Source organism: Podarcis gaigeae, assembly GCF_964106915.1.
Source record: "Podarcis gaigeae genome assembly, chromosome: 10".
In the NCBI taxonomy this organism is placed as follows: Eukaryota; Metazoa; Chordata; class Lepidosauria; order Squamata; family Lacertidae; genus Podarcis; species Podarcis gaigeae.
This window is the reverse complement of record NC_139686.1, coordinates 14,117,225-14,140,227: the sequence shown is the minus strand read 5'-3', so window position 1 is coordinate 14,140,227 and position 23,003 is coordinate 14,117,225. Positions and strand designations below refer to the sequence as shown.

Genomic DNA, 23,003 nt, shown 5'->3' with positions numbered 1-23,003 from the left:
TTTCCCATCTAATCTCTTAGTATGCATTTCTTATTTTCCCTATTACATTTCAAACTCATAACCAATATCTCTATCTTTTTCTACTTTCAAAACAAAAAAAAAATCCTTCCAGTAGCACCTTAAAGACCAACTGAGTTAGTTCTTGGTATGAGCTTTCGTGTGCATGCACATGCTACTGGAAGGAATTTTGTTTTGTTTTGACTATGGCAGACCAACACGGCTACCTATCTGTAACTTTTTCTACTTTGTAATACTTCGTATATTTCTCCTTACAAAACTTCTTGTAGTCCTACTAGCATAATTTGTTGATTATAGTTGCTCTTCAGATAGTTCCTATGCTTCTTCCAATCTTCTGTAAATCTCTGGTCTCGCAGGTGTCGAATCCTTCCTGTCATTTTGTCCAATTCTTCATAGTCCATTAATTTCGCCTGCTATTCTTCTTTTGTCGGAATTTCTTCTTGCTTCCATTTCTGGGCTAACAGTACTCTTGCCACTGTTGTTGCATATAAGAACAATTTAACATCTTGCCTATTAATGTCTTGGCCTATAATACCAAGTAAAAATGCTTCTGTGTTTTTTTTAAAGAATGTATATTTCAACATCTTTTTCATCTCATTATATATCATTTCCCAGAAGTTATTTACTTTCTTACATTCCCACCACATATGATAAAATGTTCCTTCTTTTTCTTTACATTACCTTTTCTCCTTCTTGACCTACTTGGGCTCCCAGTTCCCAATCACCTCCAGCCAGCGTGACCAATGGCCAAGTATGATGGGAATTGTAGTCCAGCAATGACTTGAAGGCACCACAAGGGCTCCTTTGGCTACATCTGGATCAGGAATTTCTATTGAAGTAGCACCTGGTGCCATGCAGGGACAAACAGAAAGTTGGGCTGGAGTGTACGGAGTTATGAGAGCCAAGACTGATGATGGCGGACTCCATTTATCTAGCTGCTCAGTCAAGGAATCCTATTAAATACTTGTCATGCTTTCAGACTCTGAAGTCCTGACATCTCCACTGTTTGCAATGTGGCTTCGTTCTGGCTGTTCCTCCCTGAAACAATAGCTTAAATAATGCACAAGAGTGAGGCCGTTGATGGTCTTGATGAGTACGTCCTTGTTTCCTTTTTTAAATCCTAGAACCATAGAGTTGGAAGTGACCATGAGGGCCAACTAGTCCAGGCATGTCCAACTCCCAAGAGAGTGCAATCTACTCCCAGTATAAAAAAACTGGCTGTGATCTACCCATTGTCATTTCTGCCAGGGGTTGTTGAGTTTTGACCAATGTTGTTGAGCTTTTTTTAGGGGAGCGCAGTTGTTTATTATAATAATAATTTGTTATTTGTACCCCGCTCATCTAGCTGGGTTTCCCCAGCCACTCTGGGCGGCTTCCACAAAGACCAAAAATACACTAAGATGTCACACATTAAAAACTTGCCTGAAGATGTCTTCTGAATGTCAGGTAGTTTTTTATCTCTTTGACATCTGATGGGAGGGTGTTCCACAGGGCAGGCGCCACTACCGAGAAGGCCCTCTGCCTGGTTCCCTGTAGCTTCGCTTCTCGCAATGAGGGAACCGGCAGAAGGCCCTCGGCGCTGGACCTCAGTGTCTGGGCAGAATGATGGGGGTGGAGACGCTCCTTCAGGTATACTGGGCCAAGGCCGTTTAGGGCTTTAAAGGTCAACACCAACACTTTGAATTGTGCTTGGAAATGTACTGGGAGCCAGTGTACGTCTTTTAAGACCAGTGTTATGTGGTTTCGGCGGCCGCCCCTAGTCACCAGTCTAGCTTCTGCATTTTGGATTAATTGTAGTTTCTGGGTCACCTTCAAAGGTAGCCCCACGTAGAGCGCATTGCAGTAGTCCAAGCGGGATATAGCTAGAGCATGCACCACTCTAGCGAGACAGTCCGTGGGCAGGGAGGGTCTCAGCCTGCGTACCAGGTGGAGCTGTTTGAGCTTTTTTGGGGGAACGGTGCCCCAGAGTTGCTGCTGAAATTTTTTTGGGGATCATTTCACTTAGTAACGCAATCAACCAGGGACACCCCCACGAACAACCAGTAGATCATGATTGACCTGCTGGACATGCCTGACCTAGTTCAACCCCCAGCAATGCAGGAATCTTTTGCCCAATGTGGGGCTCGAACCCACAGCCTTGAGATGAAGAGGCTCATGCTAAGTCTAAGACTATTGAACTTTGCCCATGGAGGACTGCCTAGTCTCTTGAAGGCCTCTGGATGCAGGTATGAGTGTATCTAATGAGTCACAAATGCTTCCTCAATGTAGGGGATCCTTGGTAGCTGCCCTTCCCTTATCCATGGGTTCTGAATAGATGACTCCTTCCACGCAGGAAAAGAGTATTCTTGGTGTTCAGCCCCCACCTCCTTTGATGTATTTTTGTACTGTTTCCCCCAAGTAGTGTTTTACACTTCTAATTTACAGTGGTACCTTGGTTCTCAAACGCCTTGGTTCTCAAACAACTTGGAACCCAAACACTGCAAACCCAGAAGTAAGTGCTGCGGTTTGCAAACATTTTTCGGAAGCCAAACGTTCTCCGTTTTGAGTGTTATGCTTCCGATTTGAGTGCCACACTTCCATTTTGAGTGTTATGCTGATATCTGTCTATTTTTGCTATTTATTTTGCGTTTTTGTTCTTGCGGCTCTTTTGTTATTGTGACTGTGTGGAACTCAGTTCAGCTTCTGATTGATTGATTGATTGATTGATTGTGTGACTGCAGTACATTGTTTATTGCTTTCATTTTATGGATCAATGGTCTCGTTAGATAGTAAAATTCATGTTAACTTGCTGTTTTAGGGGTTGTTTTTAAAAGTTTGGAACGGATTAATCCATTTTGCATTACTTTCTATGGGAAACTGTGCCTTGCTTTTGGAACACTTTGGTTTTGGAACAGACTTCCGGAACAGATTATGTTTGAGAACCAAGGTACCACTGTACAACTAAACCACAGAATCGGGGTCATAGGAAGCTCCCCTCTGGATGTGCCTTTTGTTCCGCCAATTTTGTCTTCTTCTTTCTCACATCTATGTCTCTTGCTTGATCTTTTCAGTTGGCACCATTAAACGCAAACAAACCACAAAACCTTCTGCAGTCCTGCTTTGTGTTCTGTTTTATCCATGCCAGTCTTTGCGGGATGGGCTGCTTTTGAGAAACCAGCTCTTCTAATGGGTGTTCCAATAGCTTCATGAAACCAGCTTGGATTCAAGTGGATTCCTTTGTCCTTTGAAAATAAATAAACGAGAGGTGTTACTTTAGTCTTGTTGAGCTCCTTCAGATGCATCCACTAGGCTGCTGATACATTGATTTGGTCTCCTGAACTCCCTCCCACAAGCAAATGGAGTTGCTGTTATTTGCATTTTGCAGCTAACTTTAGGTGTTTGGTTTTGCTGACTGATTTTAAAATCAATTTTGCATGTGCTCTCAGGGAAGAAGGGAATTCTTAGAAAGGGATCAGGAGAGCACTGTGACTTAGGGGCAGAGGGAGAAATTTGATTCTGTTCACATTTGAAGGCAAACATACCCGATTCACATTTCCCCAAGCAATATGTCAACTGGGGTATAGCAGATTTTTGCAGTGCATTTCTCGAGACAAGTAATATGTACAAAAAAAAAAAAAGCATTATCCTGATGATAAAGTGTATATAAAAATACCTATGTCAGTGTTATGTTAGTAAAAATTTGTTTGCAGACATTCGTATGTTAAATGAAAGTGCATTGAAGTTTGTATGGGAAAATTCACACAAAATATGCTGATGAATTTTGTGAGTAAGATGTCCTTTTGACGGTGCATTTGTTATTTATTTCTTTTAAACTATAATCCACTTGCAATGTAAAACATATCTAGGCAGTGTACAAACAACAACAACAACATTACAAAAGTTTATATGTATAATAGTTCAGGGCAGGGGCAATTTACAGATTCAGCTGCTCATCATAAAAGTGCAAGGAAACCAAGGCTGTAGTTTTTTGTGTACTTGGAAGTCAGTTGCAGGGACGCAGGTGGCGCTGTGGGTTAAAGCCTCAGCGCCTAGGACTTACCGATCGAAAGGTCGGCGGTTCGAATCCCTGCGGCGGGGTGCGCTCCCGCTGCTCGGTCCCAGCGCCTGCCAACCTAGCAGTTCGAAAGCACCTCCGGGTGCAAGTAGATAAATAGGGACCGCTTACCAGCGGGAAGGTAAACGGCGTTTCCGTGTGCGGCTCTGGCTCGCCAGATACAGCTTTGTCACGCTGGCCACGTGACCCGGAAGTGTCTCCGGACAGCGCTGGCCCCTGGCCTCTTGAGTGAGATGGGCGCACAACCCCAGAGTCTGTCAAGACTGGCCCGTACGGGCAGGGGTATCTTTACCTTTACCTTTTAAGTCAGTTGCACTGAACTTTTTCGGCGTTACTTCTGAGCAAAGATGCATAAAATTAGGTTGAATCTGGTACACGTTTGTTTGTGAACCAGTCGTAAGAGTCCATTCATAACTTGCCTCTCCCGTGGTTTTGGAGAAAAGGCCGGTGAGGGTTTATTTGGTGGTAGCAGAACTGATTGCCTAACAATGAGCATATTGGAACACTGTAACACTCTCTCTCTCTCTCTCTCTCTCTCTCTCTCTCTCTCTCTCTGTAAAATGCAACTGCTCCCTGTCTCAGTGGCGTTTTTTTTAAAAAAGATATCATGGTTGACATATCAGGATCTTATTTCTGCTCCTTGCTTTTCTGAATTAAAGGAACAAGGATTCAAATGGCAGGAAGCATGACTTTTAGCTAGACAGTAAGATGAGGTTTTTGTGTGTAGTGGGGGGACTGCTATTTGTGTTTTTATATGCAATAGGTATCTTTCCAGTTTTGAAAGAGTCCGTCCCTGAGAGCTTACAATCAAGCAAAAATAAATGAATAAATAAAATGAACTGATTTTACCAGTGGGCAGCAAAGATGCAAATCTTTGGGAAACTAAATAACAGTTGTTGGACAAGTAGACATCTGTGCAGACTTTTTAGTTAAAGTAGTGAGTTAGCTATTCTTCCCTCCCCATTCGCCCAAACCCTGCACTTCCAAGTGAATATCTCTGTCTTCTCCTTACTTGATTTAATAACTCAAGGTATTAAGGAAAAGTCTCTATCCTTTCTTATCTTGTTCGCCTTTCTTAGCAACGAGCCTCACTGCTTGCGTGAGACTTCAATATTACGACGCCCAGTCCTGCAGACTTGTGCCAGCATTGGATTCGTTCCCGTTCATTCAAGGAAGTATTATTCTTTTATCCCTTCCCCGGGGGCAAAAGTCGTTCCCGGTCCACTTAATTACTTCAGGTTATTGTAATTGAAATTTCCACTAGATCAGTCTAGCAAAAAGCTGTAAGTGAAGTTACTTCCAATGGACACCCCGTGCTTCTGTTTTCACTAGGTGCATAATCTTCAAATCTCTCAAGGTCTGAGCCGAAACTCTGCTTGACTCTTGGATTCTACTACAACAAAGTTTTGGTTTCTTAAGAAATCAAATCCACTGTGTGAGTGTGTGCTGCTAAATGAGTCATGCAGAAATCTTCTTCAGTTCGGTGAGGAAACATACTGGATTCTGGAGCAGGGACTCTGATGTGGAAACCCACAGTTTATGCAGGGGATTCTGGGCATCACACCTAAAGCCAAAACTGTGTACAGTCAAACTTCGGTTGTCGAATGTAATCTGTTCCGGAAGCCCGTTCGGCTTCTAAAACGTTAGACAACTGAGGCACAGCTTCCGATTGGTTGCAAGAGCTTCCTGCACTCAAGCGGAAGCTGCGTTGGACATTCAGCTTCTGAAAAAGGTTTGAAAACCAGAACATTTACTTCTGGGTTTTTGGCATTCGGGAGCCGAAATGTTCAAAAATGGAGCTGTTCAAGAACCACTGAAATTGGGTTCAGTGGCAGGTGGGATTGCAGATGTCTTTTTTCCTGGAAGTTCACCCCCTTTTAAAAAAGGTTTTTTGCCTAACACATGAAGCTGAATTTGCAGAAGTAAAGTGTGCATAATTTGTGGACTTGCTGTAGTTGTTTTGGTTCATGCATTAAAACTACACACATACACAATCTTTAGTGTCAATGATCTAAGCTAAGGAAAAACTTGCTGCTTGATTCAACCAACCCTCAGCTGAGTCTAGTGAAGAATTCTGGTCCTTTTTGCTCTAACTGGGGCACCCTTCCATTTTCCAAAACCCCACCCCTGTAGAGCTGTCAAGGTGACTTTTATCGGTTATGGGGAAGTAAAGTTAAGGATGGAGATGGACATCGAATTTCAAGAGAAGTTGCAACAGCTTCATCTAAATTGAGAGTTGCCTGGCTTTGCAAGTGGGACTGCAAACTTAGATACCCTAAATTTGAATGCTGGATGAGTTCTCGTCTCTCTCCATGTAGTGGCTCATAAATTTTCTCTCTGTGTACAGCATCCTTCATGTTATCTTTTGATTCTTTTTTTCAATTTAACAAAAATGGGAGGAGTTTTGTTCATGATGTTATGGGCGCAGGCCAATTGGTGCCTTCCTCTGCATCTCCACGGAGAGGCCACGCAGAAGGCAACAGGTTTGATCCCTAGCATGCCTAGGTACCACTGGGAAAGTCCTCCTAGTCTGCCAATCAGTGTGGACGAAGCTGCACCAGAACAACCTTCTCCTACCCAATTTCCTACAGATATTGTTGGATGCCCATGTCCAACAACATCTGGAAGGCACTGGGTTGGGGAACGTTGAACGGGGTGGGCCAAGGGTTTGACTCTAAATATCGCACATTTCTGTGTTCCTCCATTCAAGCGGAAACACTCTGGAAACTTTCAGGGACAATCTCCCTACCTTGCCCTCCGATAATTTACACCTAGAAGAGAAAAATGTACATTTGTATAAAGTGAGGCAGAAACATTATCACGACTTTGCTGGAGAGAGTGCCTTAGGGTTTCCAGCTTCTGCAAAAGCACTTGTCCAATGATAACCAAATTTAGAGTGTGAGTCTGCAGGCGTGGAATTATCTGTTTAAACCTTGCTGTACAGCACACAAATAATTCCAAGCGCTTGTTGTAAATAAAGTAACTAAGGCAGTGGTGCAACTCTGCCATCCTTATCTGCTTGTTTGACAGGCAGACTTAACTGTATTTCCAATCCTTCCTCTTCTCATGTGACTTTCTTCTCCCCTGACCCCTCCCCGCAAAAGTACAATTTTTAATACCCTCCCCAATCCCCTTTTGTGCCAAATGTACCTTGGCAGCATCTAGAAAAACCCGATAAAGTGGTGCAACACTCTCACTGCTGTGTGATGGTTAAATTTAAACCATCTGACTTTGAATGTCTGTTTCATGGTCTGGGTCATAACAATCTGATTCTCGGCCCTCTATTGACGTCAGCTTAATGGGAAATTTCAAATAGAACCTGTATTAGATTTTCACTATTAAGTTAACAATACAAAGTTTTTGCAGATGCCTTACATAGAGGAGGCTGTTAGCAGAAATATTGCATTAATAAAAGTCAGGCCTGCAGACACACACATGAACTGGCTCTCTTTGGCTTTCGAGCCCTCACCCCCCACCTTGCCACATTTGAATAAACAGGCTACTCCTGTTTTTTTGAGACTAGGATCTGTTCTCTGCCGTATTTTGATGTCTAGCAAAACAAAGGTCTTAGCTACTTACGGACGAAGTCAGCTGACTTTTAAAAAGAACAGTGCGGTTTCTTCCTGTTTCTTGCTCACATGCATACATTCCCATTGCACATTGTTTTCCCTTTCTTTCCTTTCAGTGCAAAGGCTTCATGGACTATGTTTCCACAGTAAAAATAACAAAAGCTTGCTAGATTTGGGCCATCTTTTGTGTGGCTGTCTGTGACTGTGTACACACCATACATTTAAAGCACTCTTGCGAAATCCTGGGAACTATAATATACTCCCCCAGAACTACAATTCCCAGAACCCTTAACGAACTATAGTATCATGTATGATGTATGCACAGCCTTCGTGATTGACTGAGGACCAGTGTTAGAAACTCCGGTATGTAAGTTAATCGCTAAATGGCACCCTAAACCTAGGTTATGGCTGCCACAAGAGAATATAGGCACCGTTTCTCCCCAATGAAATTATAATAATAATAATAATTTCATTTCTATACCACTAGATATTTTTAAAGAAAAAATATCAAAGTCGTTTACAACACATTAAAACATCAACTAAAACAATCCAGAATAAAACAAATTCAAGCTTCAAGGAAAAGGAAAACATTTCAGATCTCTAAATGACTTTGCTTTCCCCATATTTATTTACCTACTTAATTTATATTGCTGTCCATAGCAGAAGTTCTCTTGCAAGCCATTGTGGTGTCGTGGTTAGAGCAGAGCTTTCCAAACTTTTCATGTTGGTGACACACTTTTTAGTCACGCATCATTTTGTGACACAGTATAGTGGTACCTCAGGTTACAGACGCTTCAGGTTACAGAACTTCAGGTTACAGACTCCACTAACCCAGAAATAGTACCTCGGGTTAAGAACTTTGCTTCAGGTTGAGAACAGAAATTGAGCGGTGGTGGCACGATGGCAGTGGGAGGCCCCATTAGCTAAAGTGGTACCCCAGGTTAAGAATAGTTTCAGGTTAAGAACGGACCTCCAGAACGAATTAAGTACTTTACCTGAGGTACCAGTGTAATTCAGTTTTATTAGCAAGCTAGAGGTTAAACTAACCCCTTTCCAGCCCTGGGAGGAGCACAGGGAGCATTTGCATGACACACCTACACCCTGCAACCGACATACTAATGGGTGGCGACACACAGTTTGAAAAGCTGTGGGTTAGAGTGTCAGGCTAGGACCTGGAAGATCTGGGTTCAGATTCCCACTCAGTCATGGGTGACCTTGGAGTCAGCCATAGTCTCTTAACCTAACTCACAGGGTCATTGTAGTGGTTAACTGAGGAGGGGGCTGAACCATGTGGTCCTGGAGAAGAAGGTGGGATATTAATGCAGTAAATATGCTCTTCTGCTTAAGGAAGCTGAAGGGGCCTGTCAGGTAGAGATGTCAGTCGTCAACCTGGCACCCAGAGATCCCAATGTGGTTGCGATTGAACCTTCACCAGTTGCAAAATGCGCCTGGTGCCTGGGAGATTTCAAACACTGCTAGGACCACGCTCCCCTGTGGGGTTTTGAACCTCTAGGACCATCAGAACTCAGTTAAAATGCCTACTGGAAAAGAAAAGAAGAAGGGTTCAGTAGGGATGGGGCATGCTTGACCTTAATTGCAAGCTAGTTCCATAAAATTGGGTCCACAATATTGAAGGCATGGCTGCTGGTGGGTCTAAGCTGTTCATCAGGGCCATGGGGGGCCGCTAACCCTGTTATTGGGCATGGATGTAAGCCAAGTTGTTAAGGGCCTTGAAGATTAATTCCAGAACCTTGAACCTGGTCTGGTTCAAAAGCCGGGCTCAGGGCAGCTAACAACAAATTTAAAACACTTAATTATAAAAGCAGCACAAAACACAGTACAAAAACATGAATAACAATAAAATTCAAAAATCAATTAGATAATCCCCAGGGCTAGCTGGCTGAATTGGTCCTACTTGGGCCAGTGAGGAGGCCAGGGGAGAATTAGCTGTGGGGTCTCAGGGCGGGTGATCTTCATAAAAGGGGAGAGGGAAGGAAGAGAAGGAAAATAAAAGATCAGGCTGAATTCAAATCAAAGGCCAGGCAGAATAGCTCTGTCTTACAGGCCCGGCGGAAGGAGGTTAAATCCTGAAGGGCCCTAGTCTCATAGTAGCATACGAGCAGCCGCTTCAAGCTTCTGATCACTGGAATTCTGTGCTGGCGGTCGTTGGCCCCCAACAACAGTCTTGCTGCAAAGTTTTGCACCAACTGGAGCTTTTGGATGAGACTGAAGTAGAACCCTGAAGCCCAGTAATCAAATCTTGAGGTTACCAATGCACGAACCACCATGGCCAGACTATCCCTGCCCTTATTTTTGAGAGATTGGGGTGAAAGGAGACCAATGGATTAATAATCCCAACCCCCCTACTCTGCTCTTTTCAAAAGTGTTGGCTTCATATACTCCCTATTATTGGATGAGTGCAGACTTGGATAAACACTGCCGTTTTGCCTGTTTGCAAGATGACAATATTCTGGCGAAATGTTTGACAGTTTCAAGTACCTGACAACTCCTCAAGAAGTTTGACATTTATCTCAGCAGTGTGCTATGTGGAATCTGAGAAGTGACACTACACTTCAGCAGGAGTCTGTCTGTTCTGCTGGTAGCCTGAAAGCATAAAAAAAATGCCATTACATTCTAGAATCCTAGCAGACTCTAGGATTCTAGGAAACAAGACCTTCCTTTTTTCTCCGCCTCTAGAAGCCGGTTACATGCACGACATCACCCTCTTCTTACCTAGAAGTAAAGTATATGCAAAAATATGCTCATAACCCTAGCTTAAGAAGGTTACACATATTATTAAGGATGGATGCAGTTTCTATTGGTTTTCAGCTTGGACTGCTGTAGTATCTGCTGTGTTTATTCTGCATGGGGATTGCTAGCGGATTATTGTCTAGTGTCTACAAATTCCAGGGTCTTGCTAAACCTAATGGGTGGTTAGTGGCCATGTGCAGCTGACCTTAGAAAAAGAAGAAATGTTTTTGATGCTTTAACTCAGCACGTTAAGACAAGGATGGGGAATCTCCAGCTCCCATCCAGCTTTGACCATTGATCATGCTGTTGAGGCTGATTGGAGTCCAACCTTGTTTGAAGCTGCCAGCATTCTCCATTCCTGTTTTGGGGGAGATCTGCGTGCAATACAGACTGAAGTATATTCACAGATGCTATGTCAAGCTAAAATCTGTTGCTTTTAAGTGGTGTTAAGCAAAGGCAGCAGAGGAGCATGTTCCTGTAGCCAGGAAGAGCAGGGAAGTATTGGTCTGGAAGGCTGTCTAAGAGTCAGGAAGCACTTGGATAGCTTTGTCTTGTTGGTGTAAAGAAGTTCTTCTTGGCTTCTGCAGCTCCTCCTTTGGATAGGGCTAGCAGCATTCAAAATTTGCCAGGCACAAGGCACATTTTGCTCCTGGCTATTGGCCACTCTCGACCAAGTGAGGATGCCTGGGCGCTAGGATGGCACCTGATGCCTGGGGATCTTGCCTGTTTCCACACACTTAACAAAACATCCTGTAGAATTCTGTCGGTGCACAATCAGAATGAATTTCAGAAACCAAAAAGTCATACAGTGGTGCCCCGCAAGACGAACGCCTCGCAAGACGGAAAACCCGCTAGACGAAAGGGTTTTCCGTTTTGGAGGCGCTTCGCAAAACGAATTTCCCTATGGGCTTGCTTCGCAAGACGAAAATGTCTTGCGACTTCCTGCGGGTTTTTCCCCCTCCCCCCTTTTTCTAAGCAGCTAAGCCGCTTATCAGCTGATCCGCTAAGCTGATAAGCCGCTAAAAGCCGCTAAACCGCTAATAGCACTAATCCGCTAAGCTGTCAATGGGCTTGCTTCGCAAGACGAAAAAACCGCTATACGAAGAGCCTCACGGAACGGATTAATTTCGTCTTGCGAGGCACCACTGTATTGAAAAATACGACTTTTGAACTATCTCTGCTCCCAAGTGGCAACAAAGCATTCCATTTCGGCGACTGTAACCCTGGTTTAAGGGGTTTATTTGGTGCCTAGCTTACATATCTGAGGATTTTTTTTTTAAAAAAAATATTTTTATTAAACAATTTCAACAAAGGAAATTGTCAGTCCAAATAATCAATTACATTATTTTCCCCCTCCCCCCACCATCCCTCCCTCTCCCCTCCACCAAGGACTTCCCTCAGCTCCCCTCTCTGATTTCTTTACACATTTTGTTCTCTGCATGTTATAAAATTGTACCTTATCAAATGTTCCTTATCTATCAAATGTTCCTTATCTATCAAATGTTCAACTAATAAATTTGTGGATGCTTATTCAAAACTTGCCAAGGAGTACAGATCATTTTGTTGTCTTTTTAGGTAATTTGTAAAAAGTTCCCATTCTTCCTTGAAGTCACGATTGTCCGTATCACACAGTTTGTATGTCAATTTGGCCAATTCCACATAGCTCATCAATTTTTCTTGCCGCTGTTCTTTCATTGGGATTTCCCCATTCTTCCACATATCTGAGTTTCTAACACTGACTTGGTGATGGTCTGTAGCAGGCGTGAGGAAACTTCAGTCCCATAGGCTTAATTTGGCCAGGCATGGGTACCAATATGGGCCACCAAGGCCTTGTCCCTCAAACCATGCGCTACATACATGGTGTCAGGTTTTGGGCAAGTTGAGATGTGGCTGTCAGTGAACCATCTGGAGCCTTGATGTGTGCTCCTGATTATTCCTTGGCAAGGGAGGCTTGCTGTTGCTGCTGAAAGTGACAGTAAGTCCGCTGGGCTCGGCTGTGTTGTGGACATCCCTGTGGGGAACTCTGTGGCACCGCCAGCCCTTGCTGAAATTATCAGTTGAAGTCAGAACTAGTCAGCTGATCAGCAGCCCTGCTTGGCTCTTTCCTTTACAGCATGGCTGGGGAGGGCGGGGTATAAATAAAACTTATTATTATTATTATTATGGCTTGAACTCAAGCCATGCCACAATGAAAATGGGTCAGCTGATATATGCTTCAACCTACCACTGCTGAAAGCCAGAGGGTCTAAGCTATAGGTTTGCTTAGCACTGTGGAGAAATTGGCTTGTGGTTTTCTCTTCACCAAACAAGAACAAGCTTTGGTTACTTGGAAGTGAGATAAAGCAACAGCCTGGGTAGTGCTAAGCCAAACCTTTGTTTTGTTCTGGGTAGCACAGCAAGGCCAGGGAATGAGAGAAGTGTCTGAATGTTCCTCTCTAGATGAATGTTTCATCACGCTTGCTCATTCGTGGTAAGCAATTGTTTGGTTTGCCGTTATGTGCGAACTGGTTCAATTGGTTAGTATAAGCAGTGGTTTGGGAACTTAGGAAGTTTCCTTATACTGTGGTACCTTGGGTTACATACTCTTCAGGTTACAGACGCTTCAGGTTACAGACTCTGCTAACCCAGAAATAGTACCTCAGGTTAAGAACTTTGCTTCAGGATGAGAACAGAAATTGTGCTCTGGCGGCGCAACGGCAGCAGGAGGCCCCATTAGCTAAAGTGGTGGTTCAGGTTAAGAACAGTTTCAGGTTAAGAACGGAGCTCCGGAACGAATTAAGTACTTAACCCGAGGTACCACTGTACTGAGTCACATCTTTTGTCCATCTACTTCAGTACTGTCTGCTCTGACTGGCAGCAGCTCTCCACAATTTCAGACAGGGAGTCTCTCAGAGTCCTCCTTGCTGGAGCTGCCAGCAATTACACATGAGACCTTTTGCTTGCAAATCACATCCTCTACCACTGAGCAACAGCCCTTCCTTTAAAAAGGCCTTAAATTCCACGTGTGCTAGGAAGCAGAAAACCTTTTCTTCCTTTTTTGTATTAAATATGGGAATCAAAGTACCATGAATTCACCCTCGTTTTAACATTTCCAGGACATTTCCTCCAGTAACAGAATAATTTGTAATACTGATTTCAATATAAGCATGCAAATCATTTTTAAACAAAGTTGTGTTGTGCTGAAACAGTTTCATACGATTTTCTCCCCTGCCCACTGCTATTGATTTTTTTTCCAAACTCCACACTCTTCTTCTGTCCAGCACACTCTTTGCTGTTTCAACCTTATGTAAAAGTTCCTCTGTTTTTTTGTGTCCCCCACTCCAAAGCCACCTATACAGCCTAGGAAGACTTCATTAATGAGGATCAGTGTTTAAAAGTTTGGTAGCTGGACTGGAAAAAAAATAATATATATCTCATTTTCCCAGGCAAGTAGGCATCAAATTCCTGGGCCTGGCTAGAGCTCAGAAAATATTCCTAGGCCCCAGCATGAAATTACTAGGTACCCGTGCAAAAAGGCCCCTGGGATTTTCCCGTCATGTTTGGCAGCGAGAGCCGTGTAATGCTCAGCCCAGTTCAAAGATGTGTGGTGTTCCGTCGCTGCTTGATTTGCTGGTATAGCAGCTCAGAGGAACGGGTCGTTGGAAGATCATTTGCATACCCTCTCTCTTTATCTTCCTGGGTTTCTCTTACAGCAAGTAAATACAGGAGGCATCCCAAGCAGAGGGAAATAACTGTTGCTTTCTTAGGGTTTCTTGTGGGTTTGATTGTTGAATAGGGCTGGACAGATCTGTCAAATTCGGTTTCTTATTTTTCCTTCCCCCCTCCCTTAATTTATTTATTATTAATGTTGCAATACATATATGAAATCTTTACAGATTGATACATTATATTCGTAAATTCACATTTTCACATTTCATCCTGTAACAACATTTATCCATTTCTTATTTCTTGCCCTGTGTCTTTCCTCCACCCGTGCGTGACTTCCTTGTTATTATTTTGTAACTTTATTATTGAGATTGTAACTTTGTATCTTAATAATTAAACATTCAGTCTTATATATCTGCTTAGCTTAACTTAGCTTTGTGAAATCAGTCCATACATATCAATAAATTCTTGTTGGAGCATCTTTTGGTCATGTATTCTTCTACACATTTCCATTCCTGTTTGAGATTCTGATTAGATTGTTGCAGTCATTTTTGCTAATTCAGTCATTTCAAAGAATTTACATTGCCAATTGGTTTCTTATTTTTCCAACCTCGGATTTGCTCCCTTGTATTTCCACATCGGCTTCTGGATTTTTATTCTTAAAAAGCTCATGAAATTTTACTTATATTTTAGCACAATTTCTCCCCCCCATTTGCATATTTTTGCAGTTTCCCTGCAATATAATACATTCTTGTATCTTGTTGTCACCAATGTAGTATGCATTTATATGCAAACTCTGCCCTAGTATACATGACATTATTTGGCTGGAGAGCAGTATGGAGAAGTGCGGGTTTTGAAGGACGCCTGCGTTTCGGTTTTCAAATTGTTTTGGAAAATGCACATTACATCCGAGTGCCTTTAAATGAGAACTGAGACAAATTTCTCCCCATCCCAAATTGGGACGCAGGTTAGCAACAGATAACGTATTGTGCTCAAGGCCTGTTCTTCTGCTATTGCCTGGTCAACAAAATACAGTGGTACCTCGAGTTAAGTACTTAATTCGTTCCGGAGGTCCATTCTTAACCTGAAACTGTTCTTAACCTGAAGCACCACTTTAGCTAATGGGGCCTCCTGCTGCTGCTGCTGCGCCGCCAGAGCCCGATTTCTGTTCTCATCCTGAAGCAAAGTTCTTAACCCGAGGTGCTATTTCTGGGTTAGCAGAGTCTGTAACCTGAAGTGTATGTAACCCGAGGTACCACTATAAACAACTATCTGACTTTCAGAAGACATCTGAAGGCAGCCCTGTTTAGGGAAGTTTTTAATGACTGATGTTTAAAAATACATTAAAACATCTTTTGTTGGAAGCTGCCCAGAGTGGTGGGGGAAACCCAGCCTGATTGGCAGGGTATAAATAATTTATTATTATTATTATTATTATTATTATTATTATTATTATTATTATTATTATTTTGAGGCACTAAAGTAGTCATGAGCACCCACTTTTTCAGTGTGGTCTGATCACTTTGGCCCTATGAGGTGAAGCCATGCACTAAACTGTAGACCTTTCCATTGGACCCTTGTGGGGTCTCCTTCTCCTCCAGATGCCTTCTTGCACAGGGCAGAACGCTTGGCAGGAAGACATCTGGAGGAGAAGGAGACCCCACATGGAACTGTGACTGCAGAAGGGGGGAAGCCTCTGAAATAAGACTCCGCAAATCACCAAGGATCAGGCCAGAAAATGTGTAATGGTGAACAGCAGCTGATCTGAGTCTTCCATTTGATAGCCATAAACATGCCTCAAATGGTTATTAGGGAAGACTTGGCAGAAAAGAAACCAAAACTCTAGAAAATAAATGTCTGTTATACAAAGAGCTCCATTCTGCATGATTTGCATGGCCAGCTCTGTGGGGATGAAGCTACCACTGCTGTTCTCTGCTTTGTCCCTGGGCCAGGGGGAAAAAGTAATGTCTATCCATTGAGTAAGGAGAGACAGAGCACACTGCCTTTGAAAATGACACTCTTATCCAGCTGTTTATGGCCACGAGGAGAGAAATAGCTACACAGTGTGCAAAAAATCCTTTCCTGTAACGTCCTGGATGAAACAGCAGCTGAGTCTTCAGCCAGTGGTGTAACACAGGGGTCAGCAACCCTTTGGGGGGCCTCTGGGCACATTTGCAAAATGAGAGAAGCTGTTGCGGGTGCCACATCTACACCTGTAGCCAGGCATACACTGTGCAACTTGGGCTTTGCTGCTTTTAGTGGTATAGATTTTTAGATTGAATTTGTAGCTGTATGTCTGCACCTTTGGCCACACGTCACTGTCGCAGACCCTCCAAGTGTCCCTGTTTTTTTTCCAGGGACAGTCCTGGATTTACAGAAGCCATCCTGGTTTCTGATTTGATAGGACGCCCCTGTTTTCATCGGAGAAATGCTGGAGGATATGGAGTTACACGACCCCTGAGCCAAGGAGATAAGTAACTATACAACCTTTAGAAGACACCTGAAGGCAGCCCTGCATAGGGAAGTTTTTAAAGATTTATTGTTTTATTATGCTTTCACATATGTTGGAAGTCGCCCATAGTGGGGCAACCTTGTCAGATGGATGGAGTGTTGTTGTTGTTATGGAATAGGATGTCCCTGTTTTCATTGGAGAAATGTTGGAGGATATGCGAGTGCTTTCATAGCTGGAGAACAGAAAGGGGTGTATTTAGAAACTAGTTGACTGTACAAAGGTGTGCTCAGTGCTTCAGCTTCTTTTGCCTTTGTCTCCGCCCTCTACTTGAATGTGGCCCTTGGAAGGTTACTCAGAAGAGAATGCGGCCCTCGGGATGAAAAAGTTTCCCTGCTCTAAAACCATTCCACATACTGAATACTTCATTTCCTGTACTACCGAGTGTGATCAGAGAGCAGTCCTCTTTGGGAAAAAGCTCTCAAGGGGAACTGAATGAAATGGCTCATATTCCATTGATATTCCTGGATATTCAGATGGTCCAGCGAAGAAGGCAGAGCAGGTAAAGCGTCTCCACCCCCATCATTCTGCCTGGACACTGAGGTCCAGCGCTGAGGGCCTTCTGGCGGTTCCCTTGCTGCGAGAAGCCAAATTACAGGGAACCGGGCAGAGGGCCTTCTCGGTAGTGGCACCCGCCCTGCGGAACGCACTCCCACCAGATGTCAAAGAGAAGAACAACTACCAGACTTTTAGAAGACATCTGAAGGCAGCCCTGTTTAGGGAAGCTTTTAACGTTTAATAGACTATTGTATTTTAATATTTTGTTGGAAGCCGGCCAGAGTGGCTGGAGAAATCCAGCCAGATGGGTGGGGTATAAATAAATTATTATTATTATTATTATTATTATTATTATTAAAGTATTGGAAGGCCTTTCTCCCAATACCTTTGGAGCAGCTCCGTACCTTCTGGGCCAGGCTGAGCTGCTACACTCTTTTCTGCCAGACCACCCTGAAATTCTATGACTACGTCATGAGAACATCCAACAACAACTTGCTTTAAGGAGAAAATGGGGTGAGAAATCACCACACATTACCCTTGAGAATATGGGCACACTCTGGATTTCTATTCAGTGCTGTTATTACTACAAACAATGGATCTAATTAGCATGTGCAAATTTTATGCACATCTCTGTTCCCCTCTGTTCTCTGTTTTCTTGTTTCGTTTTGGAGACATATGTCACCTTCCTTTTTGGTGACCCAAAAGCGGCCGTGAGCTTTAGGAATCTTTGACTTAAAAAGTTGTCCAGCTTTTTCTGCGTTACTAAACACAGCTTGGGAAAGAAGATGGAGGATGCTCCCATTTGTTTGTTTGCTTATTTTTAGTATCCAGGGTTTTTTTTAAGATATATTTTTGTGGATGAAATAATTGGTGTCCCAGGGAGAAAACTCCTGAGTGATGAGGCCTTCATTCTGCTTGTTTCTCGAATTTATTTTTTAATGGGAAGGCCACGTAGTAATGCACCGTATGCATGCAACCAGAAACCCATGTGACGAGTTTGCTTAACTTCACAGAAGTGGTAGCTTAGGGGGGAAAAGGAAGAAGGAAGAAAAAGTTGAGAGTGGGAGGAAATAACTTACAGCATCCCACTGGCAAACGCGCAGGTACAGTTTGGCAGGAAAGTGAAACTGATTTAATTAAATCCTCTTCACAGGCTTATAATAGCTCTATTCAAAAGGAGGAGGATTGCAGCTTCATTAGTTGATGCAAAGCTTTCTGGAGGCAGGTGAGGAATGACCACGTTTGTGGTCTGATCACAGGGATTCCAAGTAAGAACAGATCTTTCCACAACAGGTAGTTGATGGTCTGATTTTTAATTTTGTGTGTGGCTTTCTTATATATAGATATAATTGTTGTAAACTGCTTTGATTTTTAAAAATAATACAGTGGTATCTCGGGTTACATATGCTTCAGGTTACAGACTCCACTAACCCAGAAATAGTGCTTCAGGTTAAGAACTTTGCTTCAGGATGAGAACAGAAATCGTGCTCCAGCGGCACAGTGGTGCTTCAGGTTAAGAACAGTTCCAGGTTAAATACAGACCTTCGGAATGAATTAAGTACTTAACCCGAGGTACCACTGTATAGAGGTATCATTTCTTCCCCCCCCCCGCAATAAAATATTTGAGGGGACCCTCCCCCAAGTTGATGGACATTGCCATTCAAATGTTGTTCATGTGCCACATCTTGTGATCAGTTATGTGCAGTGATGCTTACCTGCCCCCCCCCCAATATTTTATTCAAGCTGGCACCTCTGATGCTCATAACTCTTCCCTCCAAATTGTCAAAATTACCTAGCTCACCAATAAAAACAGTAAAAAGGAGAGTAGGAAATGCTACCCAGCAAACAATCCCCTCCCAAGCAACACTCGGGTACAACTCTTCTCATGTCTTGTTTTTAAAATGCTACTACTACTACTAGTAGTAGTAATAATAATAATAATAATAATAATAATAATGGGGCAGGGGTCTAGCAAAAGCACCATGAGATGTCAAAAGGAAGTTGTGGTGCCCATGGGGTCTGCCTTGGGGACTCCAGTCTTGTCAAGTAGACATCTAGTGTCTTGATTTAGGGTTTGAAGCCATCATGTCAGGGAACTGCCATCGCAGCTAGCAGAGGAGGCGAGACTCAGCAGTGATGCTGGAGAGGGGCCAAGCAGGGAGAGAGGGAGGTCCCCGGCTGGGGAAGATAATCAGCGCTACACCAGGGATAGAGGGGGGCTGATCGGGGAAGCGGAGATGAGGCTCCAGGACTCTTCGCAGGAGACCGGCGAGGAGAGCACAAGTCCTCCGCTGCCTACACCCACCCTGCGCAGAAGACTTTCATGCAGGGAAAGTAGGCGGCGACTTGGCGTCAAAGAACCTCTTTGCTGGAAGAGGTTCAAGAAACGCCCACTGACGGATTCTGCCAGCGACTGAACAGCCACGGAGTAGAGGGCTGTCCAGAGGAAAACGGCTTAACCAGGCAAACTAGCCCGCAGAGGCGGTAACTTATGCACAAGCAACCCTTAAAGCCATTACACATCATCTACTCCTTTTTCTAGGCGGGGGTCAGGCTGCTTGATGCCAAAGAGATCCTTGCCTCTGTGTATGTGATCAATACTGCCTTCAGCAGTGCTCAGCATTTTTTATTTCTTAAAAAACAAACAAACCACCAACCCGCTGGTGCGTTATGACGGGTGTGAACAGAACCTATACGTCTCTGCACTTAACAGTTGCCAGCTGGGACGGAATGTGCGTGCTGATAAGTGTCCCATCTGCTTCTTTCTGAGGGACTTCTCGTTTACCTTCCATCTAATTAAGATAAATGACAACTGTATGTTCTAGCCGGCACTCGTCAAGGACAAGCGTGCCCCTTTCGTGTTCTTTCCCTGTTCCAAATGGGGCAAGGTGGGAAGAGGAAGTGGTGCATGATCAGGGAGAGAACTTGCGTGTTCATAAACATGACGGGAACAACTGATTGGTTCCAAATTTAGAAAGGAGTACGACAAGGGTGTATATTGCCTCCCTGCTTATTTAACTTATATGCAGAATTCATCATGTGAAAGCCTGGACTGGATGAATCCCAAGCCGGAATTAAGATTGCTGGAAGAAATATCAACAACCTCAGACAGGCAGATGACACAACTTTGATGGCAGAAAGTGAGGAGGAATTACAGAACCTCTTAATGAGGGTGAAAGAGGAGAGCACAAAATATGGTCTGAAGCTCAACATCAAAAAAACGAAGATCATGGCAACTGGTCCTATCACCTCCTGGTAAATAGAAGGGGAAGAAATGGAGGCAGTGAGAGATTTTCCTTTCTTGGGCCCCATGATCACTGCAGATGGTGACAGCAGTCACAAAATTAAAAGACTCCTGCTTCTTGGGAGAAAAGCAATGACAAACCTAGACAGCATCTTAAAAAGCAGAGACATCACCTTGCCAACAAAGGTCCATATAGTTAAAGCTATGGTTTTCCCAGTAGTGATGTGTGGAAGTGAGAGCTGGACCATAAAGAAGGCTGATCGTCGACGCTTTTGAATAATGGTGCTGAAGGAGACACTTGAGCATCCCATGGACTGCAAGAAGATCAAACCTCTCCATTCTGAATGAAATCAGCACTGAGTGCCCACTGGGAGGACAGATCCTGAAGCTGAGGCTCCAATACTTTGGCCACCTCATGGGAAGAGAAGACTTCCTGGAAAAGACCCTGATGTTGGGAAAGATTGAGGGCACAAGGAGAAGGGGACGACAGAGGACGAGATGGTTAGACAGTGTTCTCGCAGCTACCAGCATGAGTTTGACCAAACTGTGGGAGGCAGTGGAAGACAGGAGTGCCTGGCGTACTCTGGTCCATGGGGTCATGAAGAGTCAGGCACAACTAAACGACTAAACAACAACAAAGCATCATTGGGGTTGAAGGCAGCCCATCCAACCCAGGAAGATGCTTTTATGCGTGTGTGTGTGTGTGTGTGTGTGTGTGTATGTGTGTGTGTGTGTGTGTGTGTGAGAGAGAGAGAGAGAGAGAGAGAGATCCTATTGTTAATAAAATTTGGGATCCTCTCCCTCTCTGTGCTGAGCTGTGGCAAAATCCCATGGGGTTCCATGCACTTACCCCCCAGGGTCTGTGGTCCTTTGGAGAACTGAGCCAATGTAGAGCCTTTCGTAGCTTTAAGAAATAGGGTTTATTCACCTGTTTACACTTTCAGTCTGCATGGAGGGAGACCAGATCTTACAGCATGGTCATTTCAAAAGGGACTTGTCCTGCACAGCAGTGTAGTCCTTCTTCCCAGCAACCCTTGCTCAGGACTCTCTTCCTCTCATCTTACTCCCAGTTACCCTGGCAACCTCCCAAATCTCGTCTCTATTCACACCTCAGGGCAAGGGGGGCAGTTCTCTTTCATTGCCAATGTCTCTCAATGGCCCTGTATAGCCCTAGCTTGGCCAAGCTGTTTTGCATAGGCTAGCTCAGAAATTCCTCTGCAGCTGGTATTTCTTCATTCACATCCCAAATAATAAAAATCCAACCATTTATTAATTTCTAGAGTTGAGGGGGAGGGAGATCCCCTCCCAAATCCTTAACACCATTTTAAGGCAATAATTCCAAGCATAACTTACTTGAGTTTGTAGGAACATGCTGTTAGTGGTTCCTGCTGGTGTGTGTGTATGTCTGCATCTGTAATAGTATTTATTTATGTGATGTTTCTATAAACAATGAGCTGGTAGGATTTCTTGGAGGAAGGGCCTGGAAAATTCGTCAAGGGACTGCCTTGAAAGCAGATGCAGTTCATACAGTGGTAATAAGGAGCTAATTCCTGGAGCTGAATAGAAAGAACATCTATGCAATGCATGATGCTTATTTGGATAAATATTATTTTCAATATTCTACACATAGCATGAATGAAGGCATGTAGCTCACTGACAGTTATCTCTCCAGACTTTGGTGAGTCTACCCCTTTCTTTACATTCAGATTCCAAGGATCTGACCTGGGGCTGTCTTCACAGAAAGTGTGTTCTTTCCCTGCCTCGCCCCCCCCTCCAAAAGCTCTGTGTGGCCTTTCAGTTTCCAAAACTGAGGGGAAATGTGTGAGGAAAGGGCCTACTGCTACTTCGGTGGGTGGTTGTTAAGGTGGCGGGCGAATTAGTCAATTTCAGTCCCTCTCACTTTGTCTTTTTCCCAGCCTTGCGTTCAGTTCTCCACGATTTCACATCGGTTTGCGAATGTGTGAGAACAAATCCCTCCTGAAAATTCACCAGTACTTTAGTAGTGCTAATTTCGCCTAATCTTTGTGTGCCGTTGTGCCCAATATTCACATTTTTGCGAAGGAATTTTCCCTAATGCAATGCAGTTTTGTATGCCGCTTTCACAAATATATGCATTTTCATGCAGATTTTACCCCAGTATGCACATTTTTTGAACGCACATTACTTCACTTGAGAACTGCACTGCAAAATTTGAAGAAGTGCAAATTTCCAAAGATGACTATGTCTCTGTTCTCTTATTGTTCCAGAAAGTGTGAATTAGGTAGTTTCGCCTTTAAACAAGAACTGAGTTAAATTCCCCCCTCATCCTTATGCTCCTTTTACTTCCTTCTCAGGCTTCCAGAAAAAGCTGTTGCTGACCAGGGGCCTGGGAGCTCCCAAAACCCTTCCACTCTTTCCTGTAGGATGTGTGGTGCAGAGAAAAATGCCATTGCTTTAAGTGTGTTTCATGCTGCCAGCTGGCGCTGTGCAATGGAGCTGGATCACACGATGCCATCAGGTCTTCCTCATTCGATGTGTTGCTGGAGGCCACAATGAGAAAAGCCTTGTCCATTTAACAGTTTGCCCAAAGGCTAACTTGCCACTCTGTGTGTTGTCGTGGCCTTGATTGCCGCCTATTGCACTGTGTGTGTGTGTGTGTGTCGAATTGCAGGGCTTAGTGGAAAGAAAATTGGGCTACGTGACTTAGCTGGAGCAGCCCTGTGACCGCGTTATGGC

General features: G+C 43.8%; 1 protein-coding gene and 1 long non-coding RNA gene across 2 annotated transcripts in view; one reads left to right on the top strand and one right to left on the bottom strand.

The window, feature by feature from the left end:
• The window catches only part of PDE3A (phosphodiesterase 3A), a 279,326-nt gene that overhangs the window by 35,706 nt on the left and 220,617 nt on the right, over window positions 1-23,003 (top strand). The gene's annotated exons all lie outside the window — the stretch shown is intronic.
• The window catches only part of LOC310826334, a 343,986-nt gene continuing 332,182 nt past the window's right edge, over window positions 11,200-23,003 (bottom strand). The window contains exon 4 of the long non-coding RNA XR_014555761.1: window positions 11,200-11,607. This is a non-coding gene — a long non-coding RNA (uncharacterized lncRNA). The remainder of the gene's footprint in view (window positions 11,608-23,003) is intronic.